This window comes from Mustela erminea, chromosome 4 (genome assembly GCF_009829155.1).
Source record: "Mustela erminea isolate mMusErm1 chromosome 4, mMusErm1.Pri, whole genome shotgun sequence".
Classification (NCBI taxonomy): Eukaryota; Metazoa; Chordata; class Mammalia; order Carnivora; family Mustelidae; genus Mustela; species Mustela erminea.
In genome coordinates, this window is record NC_045617.1 from 18,958,703 (window position 1) to 18,977,040 (window position 18,338).

Consider the following 18,338-nt stretch of genomic DNA (forward strand, 5'->3'; position numbering starts at 1 on the left):
CAAACATGGTCTAATGGGCTTATTCCACTCTACTTAACCTAACTCTTCATCATGAGCCATGGTGACATCAAGAAAGCCGCTACACTCCTTTATGGGCAAGGCACCCCAAAGCCCAGAGGTCCTCAGCTGGAGGCGTGGCTGGGAGCCTGTTTGCACGTGAGGACACGTCACTTGGGCTCATCCATGGGTGCTCCTGGACTGGGCCCCTTTCCCTGGGAAGATGCAGAATAGATTCCTGCCTTCTTCCTGCTTCTTTTATCATTTCTCTCGCACCCTCCTTTTGTCTTTTGGTGACCTCTGACTCCAGCCTCTCCAGTCTGACACACTGAACCAAATATTAGCTTGGCAGTCAAACAGATTAAGAATTAATCTGGCTCTGCACTGAGAGGGTATGTGATCCTGGACACATAATTACATTGCCTAGGAGAGTTCCTTCCTATTTCTTCTTGTCCTACCTGAAACCCAAAGAAGCCCCTGCAAAAAACAAAACAAAACAAAACAAAACCAAAAAACCCCTAAAGCTTGCATATTCATAAGGATAGTCCAAAATGCTATATAAGACACTCATACAGAGACTACCTGCCAGGCAATGCAGGAACCAAAATAGGCAGGATATTTTTGTTGCATATATTTTTAAGCTTCTAGTGTTTGAACCATATAAATATATTACCCATTCAACAAAGGTGTAATAAAAAATAAATAAGAAATACATCTGCAGGAAAAAATTACCTCATGTAAATCAAATCTTTCCCATAGATAAACACTCATAGGTTTATTTTGTTTAATGTTGACTGGTCTTGACAAATGAGTTTTTTTCTTAAAATGGCCATAAATATTAAATATGATAAATTATACCTGCATTATAGTATAAGGCAATACATAAAAACTGTATTACTTCTGTTCTCCTTTCTTATTCCATCCACTGAGTCACAAAAATCTCCTGAGTGAAACGTTAACAAGTGTAAAGCACTTTGAAGTTTGGAAAGGCCTTCATATGCCCGGTCTGATTAAGATCTTTCAGCCACAGAAGCAGCCAGAGCAGGCCCAATTCTTCGCATCCCAGCCGAGGAAATGAGTTCTGATTTATTCAAGGCCACAGAACAAACAAGCGGTGGGAGTGGGATTTGAATCCAGTTCTCCTGGCTCGGCAAGGATGCCATGATGTTTCCTCCAATTTCGGGGCAGAATTCATGCGTGAAATGCTTAAATTTAGCTTGAGAGACTGGAAAGAGAAAAGTAAGACTTAAATGACTATTCTGTTGACGACACCCTCGTAATTTAAACATGCCGCATTTTACACTTCGCAGCTTCCATTTCTCTATTCTTAGACCTCCAGGAGGTTGCCCAAGAGTGCTGGACACCGTCTCCGACTCCAAAATGTGTAGCGTGTCCCTCCTTTGGAAAGGAGTTCAGAGCAGAGAGCTGGAATTAGTTGGTCGGGATGCAAAAAGAAAAGCCAACTTTCTCTTACTCTGCAGAGCGTGATGAGCTAGGATTAATACCCTAAGACAGGAAGACATGCAGCGTAGCACCCTCAGAAAGACTATGCCTACATGTTTGGTTTCATTTAAGGGAAAATGGTAAGTTGGACTTCTATGTGTGTAACAGATTATGAAAAAATGTACAGAAAAGGAAAATTTCACCGAGGTTTTTTGCCACTCCCACAAGCAATTCTCTTTTTAGCAGCCACTAGAGAAAGCTAAACCCTTATTTTTATCTTTTCACTGTTCACTGTTCCATTTTGTCTTGTCATCATCTTTTGGTTGAATACAATGGAGTTTTCCAGTGAGGGAGTCCTTTGTTATGTATAAATCTAATTGCAGAGATTAAACACACGTACGCACACCTACACGCACGTACACACGAGCTATTTATTATGCCACGTGGCAGTTATTAAAGGATTTTGAAATCAGAAAGCCTGGCTCAAGCCCTATGTGGTACTTCCTACCTGTGAAACTTTGGGCAACTAACTCAAACTTTCTTTCTTTTCTTTTTTTTTTAAAGATTTTATTTATTTATTTGACAGACAGAGGCCACAAGTAAGCAGAGAGGCAGGCGGAGAGAGAGGAGGAAGCAGGCTCCCTGCTGAGCAGAGAGCCCGATGTGGGGCTCGATCCCAGGACCCCGGGACCATGACCCGAGCCGAAGGCAGAGGCTTTAACCCACTGAGCCACCCAGGTGCCCCAGCAAAAGCATGCTTTTTGAAATAAAGCATTCCTTTGTTCCTAATCCATTCAAGGGATACTTAACTCCTCTGCTGGGCCAGCTCTGAAGCCAGCCCTGAAGCCAGCCCTGGAGACGTAGCAAGAACCAGTCAACCCCAGCCCTAGGAAGCTTACGTTCTCTGAGGGGAGACAGACGATAACAAATAAGATAAAATTTTGGAGTAGCCATAAAAATATTGGGGTGAGAGGAGAGAATGTTAGGTGCAATTTTAAGCAGATTGTTTAGGGAAGGCTGTGGTAAGAAAGAATAAGTTTAATAAATATTAGTTAAAATTATTATTTATATTATATATAATATAATTGTATATTCATATATTTTTAACATAAATATATATTTACGAATATATTTATATAAATTTACATATTTATATAGTTATATTATATATTTTATATAATTGTATAATAATATAATTGTTATATTATATATTATATTATTATACAATTATATAAAAATATATATATTATATAACATATCATATTTGTCTGTGAGTAGACCAACTAATCTCACACCATGATGGCCAACGTAGAAGGTAATCATACACACATGTTCAGGGAGGTCACACTCACCCTGCTTCTCTGAAAATAGTATAATATCCTAGAACTTTTCTATGGCCCCCTATTATTAAACTCTTGGTTTATATATACTTTTATAATATTTCTGGTATAGAGGTTATGGGAATGTTAGGATCAAAACCAGTCTGAAGCTATCAAAATAAATATAAGGTAGATCTACTCCTTTTTTACAAAAAACGCTTTCTGTAGGGGGTGAAGTTCCCTTCGAAGCATTTGTCACACCCAGAGAAAACAGGCCTCTGTGCCCTTGGTGACTTTCAGAAAATAGAGTGTTTTTCCAGATCCCTTCTGTGATGATGATCCCACTTAGCTCTTCCCTTTATTTCGTACCTTCTGGTGTTTCTCTTTCTCCTTTTCCCCTTCTCCTTTGCCTTCTCTCAGAGTCCTCCTGCTGGCTCTCTCCTTCTTTTTTCAGCCCTCCTCTCCCTGCAAGTTCCTTGGAGAAGAGGAGGCATTTTATCACCAAGAGAGAACATCTCAGACTAGGGAGAATAGGAATCCCTCTTATTCAAGCTGCCCTGGGCAAAGCTTGGCTCAAATCTCCAATGGCAAAGAAGGAAAAATGGCGCCATGCGACCAGCGTGTGGCCCCAGGTACCCCGACCTCTCTGAATCTGTTTCCTCAGTGGAACACAGCTAGATCTTCTGCTTAAGGCCTGTTTTATGGCATTGCAAGGCCGCAGCTGCTGAGTGGTGTAAATTAATGAAGTCTTGAAGGATTACGGTCATCTCATTCCGTGTTCCAAAAATACATTAGTAACTTTCTTTTTAAAGTGTGTGGTGTACCACAGGCCCTAAAATTGAGTTGTTATTACCTCTCTTGGCCCTGTTCTCAGCAGTTTTCTCTTTGGGCCGGATCCTTCCCTTTTGTCCTCCCCAGTGTCTCCGTCTAAAATGAGCTCTACTGGGGCACCTGGGGGGCTCAGTCCATGAAGCCTCTGCCTTCAGCTCAGGTCATGATCCCAGGGTCCTGGGATCCAGCCCCATGTCTGGCTCCGTGTTCAGTGGGCAGCCTGCCTCTCCCACTTCCTCTGCCTGCCACGGCCCCTGCTGGTGCTTGCTTTCTCTCTCAAATATAAAAAAATACAATAAAATCTAAAAAAAAAAGTTAAAAAAATTAAAAAATGAACTTTACCTTTTCTGGTGTCTTTGGGTTACCGAAGCAACAGGTCCTTTCTTCCTGCCCTAAACACCTGTGCCTGGGTCTGGGCTTGTGTCCACTGAGCGTTGTCTTTTGTGGCCAGGTGTTGAGAGAGTCAGGGGAGGAACATGGGCTGGACTTGGGCTGGGGGGCGGGGGGTGGGCTCTTTTACCACACCATATGGCCTCCAAGGACCGGCATTTGATTTTCATTTAATTGAAATTCTTGTAGAAGATCATTGACAATAGCATTAGCAGTCACTAGCTCTTTTCATTGTCTGAATAATCCTGGTCTGTTTTTTGTGCAGATGTTGTCTTGCTCCCGGGGCAGCTGTGAGTTGTGAACTCCTCATCAGTGACGTGGACACTACCCAAATAGTAATCAACACAGAAACTTTAGAAAATTACCAACAGATTACAGCTTCTGTCTGCCAGCACTTTCAATGCCAGCTAGCTGGGGGCTTTTTTTGTTTGGGTTTGTTTTTTGTGTGTGTGTTTCTGTCGGGTTTTTTGGTACTGGAGCAGGTTGTGATTTATAGGAAGCCTTTGTGGAGGCGAATGAACATACGGGGCTCGCACCCAATTAACAAGCTTGGACAAACGAGGGTACGTACACGATGTATTTGCAAGGATCAACAACAACGGAGAAAACTAGGGATCCTTTTCTCCCTTTCTCTTACCTTAATAATCTGGGACAAATTTAGTACAACCCCATCGTAGTGCTCTGTGTTGTGAGGAATGCCAAAGAAGTAGGGGACACATCCTAGCGATCAAGGGCCGATGTAAGGAGGTTGGATCACAATATGACCATAGAATGAGTCATTTACCAGGATAGAAAATAATAATAATAAAACTGCAAGTTTCTATTCACATAAGCTTCTACCTACTTTGAAATCCAAAGGATAGGAGTGACGGACCATCTCACATGCAAAAGGAAATATCTTCCTTTTACCCCGGTTTCTGCTACGCACTCTCTGTTACCCACCCAAGAGCCCCTTCATCTGGCTCTCAATGACTGCTATCACCTATATTTTATAGGTTCCCCAAAGAATTTCTCCTTCTGTGAGGCCACCTCACTCAACCATGATCCTACACAATTAATATGATGATATGGAAAACCAGGAAGAGCGTTGCAGGGTAAAACAGCTCCTGGCAAATCCCTAGAGCTTTCTGCTGTCCAAGGGCTCCAGACCTGGGCTTCTCCCCTGCGGTCTCTGCCCACCTTCTACCTCAGGCCGACTGCTACTTTTTTTTTTCCCCTTTTTTTAAAGAAGTAACACTATTGCTACTTAAACAGCTGTACAATATCTTCTCTAGTCTGACCTATGTCCTTCCTTTGGGATGCATGTTTCAGCTGTTTCCAAAAAACTCAGTCTCCTGTGAAGCACGAATTTTTAATAATTGAGATGATTTTAATGATTTAATTATTTAGATCCGTTTTAGCTGATTTTAGCTGAATGATGTGTCCTGGTAATAATGTGAATTTAGATTTAACAGGTCAACTTTTATTTCAACCCTATGGAGTTTGGAAAGAGCCCTAGAAACCAACAAGGAACCAAATGTCTCAAGAAGTCTGGCAAGTTCCTCCATTTCCATTTTCCCATCTGTCAGCAGGATGCCATTTAGGGCCACATAGCTTCCCTATCACACAAGTTTCAGAAACATGGTTCATCTCACGGTTCGGCAAAGGCAGCCTGTCTATAATCGGACGAGGGGTGGGAAAATTAAATGATCTTTAAAATCCCTTTGAGTGAAACTTTAATTATGATGTCAGTGTGGTACTCCAATTTTTCTCTAAAATTTCCTCACATTTGCTTTTAAAATATCATTTTACCAATTTTTTTTAATATATGTTCTGGACTAAATTTGGTTTAAAAATATTTTGAGTTTGGGCGCCTGGGTGGCTCAGTGGGTTTTAAGCCTCTGCCTTCGGCTCGAGTCATGATCTCAGGGTCCTGGGATCGAGTCCCGCATCGGGCTCTCTGCTCGGCGGGGAGCCTGCTTCCTTCTCTCTCTGCCTGCCTCTCTGCCTACTTGTGATCTCTCTCTGTCAAATAAATAAAATCTTAAAAAAAAAAATTTGAGTTTAAGTTCATGTGCTACTTTTAAGAAAATGAAATAGTAAATATAAAAAAATTGAGTTTTAAAACTTTATGAACCCCTCAAAAATCAAAATCCTGTAACTCATAATAGTATGTCATAGAGAGGATCTACCCAGTGATTTTTTTCCTTTTTTAATTTTATATTTTTATTTAAATTCGAATGATTAACATGCAATGTATTATTGGTTTCAGAGGTAGAGGTCAGTGCTTCACCCAGTGTTCATTACATCAGTGCCCTCTTTAATGTCCATCATCCAGTTACCCCATCCCCCACCTCCTCTCCAACGACCCTCAGTTTGTTTCCCATGATTAAGAGTCTCTTATGGTTTGTCTCCCTCTCTGATTTTGTCTTGTTTTATTTTTACCTCCTTTCTGTTATGATCCTCTCTTTTGTTTCTTAAATTCCACATAACAGCAAGATCATAGGATAATTGTCTTTCTCTGATTGGCTGATTTTACTTAGCATAATGCCTGGTTCTAAATACGTCATTGCAAAAGGCAAGATTTCATTTTTTGACTGCTGAGTAGTATTCTATTGGATATAGATATCCCACCTTCTTGATCCGTTCATCTGTCCATGGACATCTGGGCTCTTTCCGTAGTTTGGCTGTTGTGGACATTGTCACTATAAACATTGGGATGCCTGTGCCCCTTTGGATCATTACATCTGTATCTTTGGGCTAAATATCCTGTAGTGCAATTGCTGGGTCATAAGGTAGCTCTATTTTCAACTTTTTGAGGAACCTCCATACTGTTTTCCAGAGTGGCTGCACCAGCTTGCATTCCCACCAGCAGTGTAAGAAGGTATCTCTGTATCCTCGCCAACATCTTTCATTTTCTGACTTGTTAATTTTAGCCATTCTGACCAGTGTGAGGTGGTATCTCATTGTGGTTTTGATTCGTATCTCCCTGATGCCAAATGATCTGGAGCATTTTTTATTGTGTGTATTGGCCATTTGTATGTCTTCTTTGGAGAAATGTCTGTTTCACCTTCTGCCTATCTCTTATTTGGATTATTTGTTCTTTGAGTGTTGAGTTTGATAAATCCTTTATAGATTTTGGATACTAATCCTTTATCTGATAAAGCAGCCGAGGAATGAGTAGACAAAACCAAAGGACAACCCACAGAGTGGGGGAAGATATCTATACAGTGATTTTAAATTGAGATTGCTAACAAATTTAAATAGCTTACTGGAAGTCAAACACTGTTGCTTTCCATTGTAATTCATATGGAATATTCTCAGGACATAAACATCACCATAAATACCATGTACTCTGGAGTGGCTTTCCCTAGGAGGATCATTGGTCTTGCAACCCAAATAAGGGAGTTTAATGACTAAATCATTAACAAGAAACCCTTGATGAAATGATTCTGTTAGGTGGTCCTAATAGTGTTAGAATCCAGTTCTTTTCCTTTAGTTAGTAGCATATTTATGTCAAATCACTATACCTCATATCAAACCAAAAGGACACAGAGACGCTTCAAAATTTATTAAAACCATGTTGACTGAAATCAAGTAGCTTTTCTTTACTTTGCAATTCCCAGATCAATAGTATCTTACAGTGCCATGTACCAGGAAATCTACAAACTCAAAGCGTAGCTTTTCCTGCTATAAATTAAGCCCATTTCCTTATTGTTCCCAACCAATGCTTAATTATCACTCTCCTATTTCACAATCCATCCATAGAATTCAAGACTCTTTGTTCTGCCTCTACTTTTCCATCTCTAGAAAAGGACATTGTTTTAAAATATCCACCATTTTAATGACTCATCTGAAATCTACATCTAATTTGAGAAGCTAGGTAGAACACTCTCTGTCATGCCTGACTGCTCACAATGTACCAGGCACTGTTCATGATACTGTGTGTAATTACCTCATTTAATCCTCACACCAATTCTAAGAGGTAGTTCTGTTATTCTCATTCTACAGGTGAGGAACTGGAGGCACAGAGAGGTTAAGTAGATGACCCAAGGTCACACTATTGGAAGTAAGCAGAGAAGAATGTGGGCTCTTAACCACTGTTTTACCCGACTCATCCTTACATTGAGCCTACTTGTTTGGTAGCCAACTTTCTAAACACTGATGATCCCATATACCTAATTACCTTCAGAACATTCTTCTCGTAAGTAGAATTTTTGCAAGACTAAAAACTTGCTTGCTTATGGAACTCATTCAAGTCATCAGGGAAAGAAATTATGCTCTAAACATGTCTAGTCCAGTAGCCCCCAAACCCAGACTACTCCCACTCTACTTTTTCATTTGTTTGTTTTGCAATGGTACCTTTGATATTCAACTCCTCCTTCATAGTGAATACATTGAATTTCACTTTAATGACCAAATACTGTCTGTGCAGCATTTAAAAGTGAACTAAAAATGTAGAGATTACTATATAGAGAACTAGGGAAAATTTTAGACTGTACTGGTAGTTAAAAGTAAGGAAGAAAAAAGATAAAATGAAAAATATTGAAATGATATTTTGTTCTGAATTTTGCAGAAGACAGGTTAAAAATCTTCCTTAGGTACATTTTCTACAGGCCGTATTCGTGTCAACCATTACATGGTGTAAATAAATGTGTATTTTCAGATGACTGGGGCAAAGCTAATAACTTCAAAGCAACAGAAATAAAAACAAAGTGAAGCCACAGAACACTAAAACCCCAATTTCCAATAAGTCTAAATTTTAGTCCTTGATCTACCAAGGAGTGCCATTGACCTTGCTACTGAGATTCAGTACATACAGATGACCTCTCCGTGTCACTGGTGTGCTTTCCGTGGCTCCCTTCTATCCTATCACTTGACCGGGTTTCCACTCCTCGAGCCATAGATGTTCTTGCAAAGGCCACTAAAGATAAAGGCTTTTATCACAGCTAATCTTTTCCCAAGGCAAATAGTATTCAGGGTGAAAAGAAAGTTCCTGGCTAATTTATGTTGCTTAGAAAACCAAAACAGATAAAGGAATCGCCTTTAAAAATCACCACCACACTGTAATATAATCAGGAACTGGGTAAATTCAACAATTGCAGGAAGTCAAATAGGCTGACCTTTCCCAAGTTGTTTTAAAACTGACATGTGAGTGGAAGTTACTGGTGTGGTTTTGTTGCAGCGTCTGTTTTCCTAAGGAATTTGGAATCTAAGCAGGGAAGTAGCCTGTTCTTCAGGAGTAGAATAAGAAAGAACACACCCATCCTTGGGGGGATGGGGGGCGATTATTCTACCCGGAATCCAACTGCCCCAAAGATACAAATAAAATCACCAACCAGCAACTTAAACAAGAAGTATTATTTATCTCTTACTATGATCTGCACTGTTCCAAAGATGGCAGAGCTCAAGTAGAGCCAGGATGCAAAGGGAATATTGGAATGCCCAGAGTGAAAAAAATGGTCTCTTCTCTCAAGAAGTTTACAGCCTAATTCAGGATTGTTGTATTTTAAATATGTTTGAAAGTATTTAATTTTCTTCATCATCATTTGTCATTTTTTAAATTATTTCTATAGTGTCAACATAAATTGTGATTCCTGAATTTTCTAACACGCTACCAAAATACTACAAAACTACAAACTACAAAATATGTTTTACATTGTGCTGTCTTTTCATATAAATACTTAACAAGTCACCAAGAAGTAGGGGCCATCGGTAAGCCACGTTTCTAGCTGGGTTTATAAAATATGGTTACTAGAATCCTGTCCCAGTGTGGTAGGTGTACTTAATCAATTTATACTTACATGTCAAAAAGTAATGCCCCCAAGTGAAACATGGCCAATACATTTCTAGCAACCAGTACTAGAAGCTGAACCCCATGGTCATTTATTCCTTGGATTGTATCTTCCCAGAATTGTGCTGTGTTTGAAATTTTCAACTTTAAACCCGCCATCGAATTATCTTCTATTGGTCTAGCTTGACTGCCCTTACTACCCCCGGAGTCCTCAGGGGTCTTGCTGATTTCCCATCATTTCTCATTTCTTCTGGATTCCTGTCCACGATTGCATGGTCCATAACCTTAAATCTCTCACACCACATTCCACATTCTTTTGTCCTTCTCGCACACCTGTCCTCTCCAGCCTTGATCTTAGGTCACTTCGTTATCTGTTTTATCTGTATCTGAGTTGGCAGAGAAAAATCTCATCACTATGTTGAGGGCAGGGTTGCAAACTCATATTTTTTAACCTAAGCTATTCTACTCGTTCTTAGTTCTCTTACTCATTTCTGACAAAAATGCTGCCACACTTAGGATTCTCTTCAAGCCTTCCTTCTTTTCCCCAAAACTCACATCAGCGTATGACCTTGCCTCATCTTTCACATAAAAAATTGAAGCCATCAGGCATGACCCTTCTCAATTTCTCCTTACTGCAGCTCACCAAGATTTGCAGGCTATCCTTTTTTTTTTTTTTTTTAAGCTTTATTTATTTATTTGAGAGAGAGCGAGCAGGAGTGGGGTGAGAGGCAGAGAGAAAGAGAGGGAGAGAGAGATTCCCAAGGAGACTTCTTACTGAACATGGAACCCATTCTGGGCCTCGATCATGGGACCCCAGATCATGACCCAAGCTGAAACCAAAAGTCAGAAGTTCAACTGACTGAGCCACCCAGGCGCCCGATGCAGGATGTGTTTCACTTTTCCAGCCCAGTATAAAAGCGACTTCTTTGCCTGGCCATCCTGGGTCATTCTCTCACAACACACGTAGTCAGTCCTCTGTTTCCTGCTCTCCAGTCACATGATGAGTATAATCACTATCAAAATTGATACTTTTTAGGGATAGATTTCAAATCTCCTGCTGTCTACTGAATAAGCATATTTTATTACTAAATTACTAAATAAATATACTAAAATAAATATATTTTAACTTCTAGCTCAGAAAATGTAGCCTGTAATACTTATAATACTTATGGGTTAACTTTTTAAAACAGGTAATACATTCACACTGTACAAAATTTGAAAGGTACAATGAGAAACCCAGTGGACATTTTTCTACTCCTGGAACTAGATATCCAGTTTCTTGTGTATTTCTCTAAAGATAATCTCTGGCACATGTAAGCAATTAAGTATGTTCTCCCCACCCACATTTTTTAATACATAGATACTATCATATTATACACACTGTTATACACCCATCACTTAACAATGAATACCAGAAATTATTCCGAGTCAGTATATAACATATTACCTCTTTCTATTTTATAGATACATGGTTTGGTAGACTACAGGTGGTCACAAATTCTTTGCCCCTCTTCTACTTAAAGAGATGGAATCTATTTCCCTCCCCTTGTATCTGGCCTGCCCTTGTAACTTATTTTGTCAATAGAATGAGGTAGAAGTGTATGACTTCCTGAGGCTGGGCCTTACGCAATCTTCAGCTTTACGCCCTGGGATTACGCCCTTCTGGAAGCTAGCCATCACCCTGGAAGAACACCAAGCTGGGAGAAGAGGCCACATAGATGAGAGTTTATGCCAATGCACTATGGTCCACAATCCCCGCTGATTTTCCGCCCAATGCTGTACCAACTGCCAGCCCTGTGACTGAGCCATCTTGGACACTCCAATGTAACTGAATCTTCAGATAACTGCAACTCCAAACGACATCACCTAGAACCTTCTTAGCTAAGTCCAGTTTCCCACAGAATTTTGAGAAAAAGTCAAAAATTGATATTGTTTTAAGCCCCTATGTTTAGGGTGGTTTGTGAATAGCAATAAATAGGGAAAGTACATAGTAGTCCATCATATGGATGTACTCGAATTTATATAATCCAACCTCTATTGATGGACATTCAGGTTGTTTTTCTTTTGTTCCTTTTTTGTTATTACAGATAATGCTGCAGTTAATCATAAGGTATGCATGTCATTTTGCTTGTGTGCGTGTATCTGTGGGATGAGTCCCTAAAGGTAGAACTGCTGGATATAAGAGAACATGCATTTATAGCATTGATAGATATTTCAAAATTGTTATCCGCGGAGATTTTACTAACTTGAACGTCTAGCTATAATATCTGAAAGTCACTGTTCTCCCACATCCTTACTAACACTGTGTTATCAGACTTTTTAATCTTTGTTAAATCTAATAAGCAAGAAATGATCTCATTTCAATCTGTAGTTCCATTTTTATAAATGGAGTTGAACATGTTGTAGTATATTTTAGAGTCATTTATATTTTCTCTTATTTGACCAGTCCCTGTCCCTTGCTCAGATTCATTGGGATGTTGTTTTCTCAATAAACTTTTAAAAATTCTTCCAGGAATTTAACCGTTTATTTATAGTAGAAGCATTAAAGGGGCACCCAGCTGGCTCAATTGGTAGAGCACGTGACTTTTGACCTTAGAATCATGAGTTCACATCCCATGTTGGGTGTAAGGCTTACTTTAAAAAAGTAAGTAAGGGGTGCCTGGGTGGCTCAGGTCATGGTCCCAGGCTCCTGGGATCAAGCCTGGCTCCCCGATCAGTGGGAACCTGCTTCTCCCTCACCCCGCTCCCGGCTGTTTATGTTCCCTCTCTTGCTGTGTCTCTCTCTATCAAATAAATAAATCTTAAATCTTAGATAAATAAATAAATACATTAAACATAAAGAGTAAATAAGTCTTAAATAAATAAATACATTACATATAAACAGTAAATATTTTTTTCCCAGTTTGTCATTTATCTTTGATTTCGGTTAGAATTTTGTGGTTGAATTTGTTACAGAGGAGTAGGGTCTTCCCCAATCTGAGAGAAATGCTACCTTAGACTCTTCCAGTACTTCTTTTTCACATTTTAATTTAAATTGTTTTTAGCATTGAAATCTTCTCTAAGATATGTATCTACTACTATTTTTTTTTCTTTCCAGGTGGCTTTCTGTTGTATTTCACAATCTATTTACAAGACTTGCTTAAAGCCCTTGTATTCCTGAGGGACAGGAAATTTGGTCTCTTCATGATTGTAATCCTGAAAACCTAGCGTCATAGCTCCTACATAGGAGACTCAAATTGATAACAATTTGAGAGAAACTGGTTCTGCATGGAATTCCACAGATAAAACCACTCTTTTCTCTTTTCTGACATCATCTGGGAGGATTTTGTTGAGAAAGAACAAACAAGCTTTATTTTGAACACCCACCCATGCTGGAAACACGAGGACGTAAGTCTGGGTGACATGGGATACTTCTGAGTCTCTCTCTTCTCTAGCGTCATTTACTCATTCACCAGGAGTGACTGCTATTTCTTCTAATACTAATCAATTAATATTACAAATACCAAACACTTATTTATCATCCTGCACACACACACATCTACCAGAGGTCTGGAATGTTGGTGGGTGGGTAGATACTTTAACCTTATCTAACCTCTACACAATAATTAATTTTAATAGCTTTTCTCACTGGTTACATGATCTCCTAACTTCTCGGTAGTGGTATAGTGGTATAACTCTGTAGAGAAACTGATTAAGAAAAGAAAAGAAAAAAAAACAACTCTGCTAGGAAACTCTTAAAAAAAAACAGATGTGAGATATGTTTTAAACATTCTGTAAACAAATGTAAAAAAATACTTAAACCAAAGGAAACATGTTGCTTTCATTGCTTCGCTTTGGGTGCAGCCTCTATTCTCCCAAGGAATGTCACTGCCTTAAACTCGACTCCTCAACAGACACTATCTGCTTCTGTAAATCACCTTCAGATTTATCTGATGATCAAACCTCTTCACCACCTGGTCACCGCTCTAACTCTGGCATTCCAAATGACTAACATGTTTAATGGTTCTTTGTCATCTCTCTGATCGGAGAAGACACGGAGGCGAGCACGTGTGCCCGCGAACAGATTCTATCTTGCTTCTTCTTCTGCCTGTGTGCTTCAGGCAAAAGAGGAAATGTCTTAGCAATAAAGATATGGTGAGAAACTTAAAAAACCACTGAACAATTATTACTTGAGATGAGCTGTGGTTGAGAGGAACCAAAAAGGATGACACGAGAACGTTCTCTCTTCCCAAGTGTGGCCACTTCCCTGTTCACAGAAATATTACAAATAATGATTAAAACATTTGTTTAATCCCTCTTAAATGAATCAGGTACCCCTTTTTCCATGGGCAAACTGTATTTACTCACTAGCTCGTTTGTGTTTTGCAAAAGACTGCGGTAAAAACGTTCTCCTGGGGCAGTTAAGTTTAGCTGGTGCACTTCTCTAACTAAAATTTTGGCTGCTAGTTTTTATGCTAAATGTACACATTTCACAAGTGGCTGAACATATAAGAAACATATATATCTTTACATTTCAATATATATGGCTTAATGACACTTTTTCAACATGCTATCCTCATAGCAGATTATTATATTTATTCAGAATATATGAAGCCATCTATTTGAAATTATCTCTAGTAAAACTGGTTAAAATACAGCTCATCCATTTGTAGAGCTGTAATCCTCTCCACCCCTGATGCCACTGCCCCTTTAAAAAGAAAGAATGGAATTCTTACAAAGGGAAATAAAGTACAGTAGATCCCCAATTGCATAACGCCCTAAGAAGATAACATAAACTGAATCTGATGAGTCCATCTCAAATGATTTTGCTGAATTGATTATGTCTCAATGATTTTGGAATATTGATAATAATTTATATAGTGAAAATATACTGACTATTAAATGATACATGGCATCTGGGTGGCTCAGTGGGTTAAGCCTCTGCCTTCAGCTCAGGTCATGATCTCAGGGTCCTGGGATTGAGCCCCGGACTCTGCTCAGTGGGGAGCCTGCTCCCCCCTCTCTTTCTGCCTGCCTCTCTGCCTACTTGTGATCTCTCTCTCTGTCAAAATAAATAAATAAAATAGTAAAAAAAAATACTCTTTAAATATTAAATGATACAATATTCTACAATAAAAATAGTATTTACCATACTACTTGATCATATGATTACTTGATCATATGATCATATGGGTGCATATATAAATGCACCCATTTATAACATGTCAGGGCATAACAGCTCCAGGTTCTTTGAAGAACATTGCTTGATAAAGAGCATTGAAAACAGAGGAGCTGATGGAATTTATTCCACCTCCTTCCCCTATCACTGCCTTTGTAATCCCCACAAGCTAGTTTATTCTTGTTTTCAATTTGAAGTCTTCTTTTAATCAGGAATATAGCATATTCAACATATGTTGTAGTGATTTAGAGATGGTCAGATTTGACACTTCTCCCAGAGGTGGTGTCCACGTCCTTCATTCCCAGAGTCCGAATGGGCTCCGTGACTATTTTGACCAATAAAAGTGCAGCGGAAGTGAGCTGTGCCAGTTTCTGAGACTAGACTATAAGAGACTGGCAGCTTCTACTTCCTGTCCCTTGGAACACTCTCTTGAAATTCCACCTCTGGGAGAAGTAGGCAGCCATGCAGTAAGTCTGACTATCCCGAGACAGCCGTGAGTACAGAGAGTACCTACTAGGTATCCATTGGTGCAGACATCCGAGCCAGGCACCAAGACCAGTGTCAAGGAACCATTTTAGGCCTTTTAATCCTAGTAAACACCTCATGAAGAAGAATGAAGATCCCAGACATATGGTGCCAGTCTAGCTATCCCAACAGTCTCCACCTATTCAAGCAACCCCAGCTGGGGGCCCCAAACACGTATCGGAGACAAGCTGTCCCTGCTGTGTCTGCTCTAATCCCTGATCCACAGAATCATCACGGATACGATCGTTCTCTTGATTATGGTGATGGTTTCACAGGTGTGTACATATGTGTGCGTATCAAATTGTGTCCTTTAACTATATGCAGTGTACTGTGTATCAATTATACATCAATAAAGCTTTAAAAATAAGTTGTTGTTTTATACCACTGAGTTTCAGGTGGCTTATAATATGACATTAGATAACCTAAATATGCATCTTCTGTATTTTATTTTTTCCTGCTATTTATTAAAATGCTATTAAAATATAAATTTGACATACAAATTTAAAAGATATACCAAGAATTGTTTTTATAATATTTGATTTGTTTTCATCTAATGTCTGTAATCTAGGCTATATGATAATTAAATTTGTCCTGCATTAAAAAAAATCACATTGTAGATTAGTAGTAGTAGTATTGGTATTATTTCTGACTTGTGATTTTCCCACCAGAACAGATTCTAGGCATGCTGTATATCCACATATGAAATGTTTCTAGACTCTGCAGTCCTTCCCCTAAAACATATGAGGTGTTCAACAAATGTTTGCTAAAATAAAAAAATGAAGTATGGCAGATTCTTAAGTAGAAATCTGTCCTTTAAAAAGAAATCTTTGGGCGCCTGGGTGGCTCAGTGGGCTAAGCCGCTGCCTTCGGCTCAGGTCATGATCTCAGGGTCCTGGGATCGAGTCCCGCATCGGGCTCTCTGCTCAGCGGGGAGCCTGCTTCCTCCTCTCTCTCTCTCTCTCTGTCTACTTGTGATCTCTCTCTGTCAAATAAATAAATAAAATCTTTAAAAAAATAATAAATAAAAAAATAAAAAGAAATCTTTATCTAAAGCACCTTAATTAAAACATACTGCAAATGATTTCAGGGGACCAGCAGAGTATCTAAGGTAGATTATTCAATATTGAACCAAAAAGTGCAGATACTAGGAAATAAAAAACAGCAAACATACCTAGTAATTGGAACTCTTTCTGCTCTCAGCTTTACACATGAGAACACTGAGGCCAGACAGATAAAGGAGTGCACCTAACAACATTAAAAAACTATAATAGTTGTTTGCACGAGGCGAGGCAGAGCCAGATTGTGACTCCCAACACCTAAGTGCCTAATCCTTACTTCCTTCGTGTACTTTCATTAGGAAATAACAATAGAATCACAAATCTCATCAATAAGATCTGTAAAAGAACAAAAAAGAAAGAAATGTCAGTAATCTTTATTCTGCTTCTTTCTTCTTTATCAGATCAGATGTGCCTGGTGATTATTGCTATAACTACATGTTATGAAAAATTAATGAGTGGTAAAATAAATTAAAGATTTTCACACAAAGAATCTTTAGAAAAGTCAACTTTTGGTCAGACTACCCTCATTTAACCAAATCTAAAACCTCATTCAACCATTGTTCTCTATAATCTTAGGTAGCATTTGGAAGATACTATATTTTCCAAAGACTTCAAGGAGAAATAAAGGAGGTGACAAAATTGAAAATAGAGAACTTTTGTTTGAAAGCTTTAATATTAAAAATAGAACATATTCATATTTAAACCTGATTTTAAATATATATTTTATATTTATAATAAATACATATCACTGTGTAATATTTGTGTATTTATAAAAACATATCAAATCATGCATAAATATGAACTTGTGCTCTATTAATAATTTTATATATAAATTTTTATGTATGAAGTATGTATTTATTACTTGCAAATATACTTTTGATAACAAAATTGAAATTCAGAACAGAAACATGCTTTACAAACAGCTATTTTAAACAAAACTTTTTTTTTAATATATATTTTTTAAGATTTTATTTATTTATTTGTCAGAGAGCACAAGCAGGGGCAGGACGGTGGGGTGGCAGTCCAGTGGCAGGAAGCTTCTCGCTAAGTAGGGAGCCCAGTGCGGGGCCCAATGCCAGGACCCTGGGATCATGACCTGAGCTGAAGGGAGATGTTTAGCCCACTTGAGCCACCCAGGCATTCCTTAACAGGTCTTCTTGATGTAAACAAACAAAAAAATCCTGCATTTTCTCAATATAAATGCTTATTTTGTGTTCTAAGTCTCAAGAAATTATGGCAGAAATGCTTCAGCAGAAATAGTCTTCATTTGATATTACCATGACTATATTTTTTCTGGATTGTATATTAAGTTTATCTTTGTTCACTAAGTGTTAAGCATGAAAAGATCTTTGTGTTCTGTGTAAGAATGCTAAAATAATGTAGATTTTCTCAAGAGATTTGAATAATAACTTTCTTGTTAATAATAACATTATTGTTCAGAGGAAACTCTGGTATTTGCATATTTTTGGTTTGTTTTAAATAAATTCATCATTGAAACTCTGATGTTTCACTTCTAGATTGCATAGAATTTTAAGTTTAAAAGCTATATACCAATAAAGTTAAAAAAAAAAGTTAAAATTCTCATTTAAAATTTTTCAAAATTCTTAGCAATAACTTATGCTTTTTAAAGATTTTATTTTTTAAAATTTATTTGTCAGAGAGAGAGCACAACCAGGGAGAGCAGCGGGCATAGAGAGAAGCAGGCTCCCTCCCAAGCAAGTAGCCCAACTTGGGACTGGATCCCAGGATCCTGGGATCAAGACCCGAGTCCAAGGCAGACACTTAATGGACTGAGCCATCCAGGTATCCCAATAATTTATGCTTTTTAAAATATCAGGAAGCAT

General features: G+C 38.5%; 1 long non-coding RNA gene across 1 annotated transcript; it reads left to right on the forward strand.

Annotated features, from left to right (window-relative positions):
• The first annotated feature begins 11,188 nt into the window (after positions 1-11,188).
• Positions 11,189-13,458, forward strand: LOC116588090. The gene is made up of 3 exons (XR_004284775.1): positions 11,189-11,577; positions 11,841-11,863; positions 12,851-13,458. It is a non-coding gene; the product is annotated as an uncharacterized LOC116588090 (long non-coding RNA).
• Positions 13,459-18,338: the final 4,880 nt, after the last annotated feature.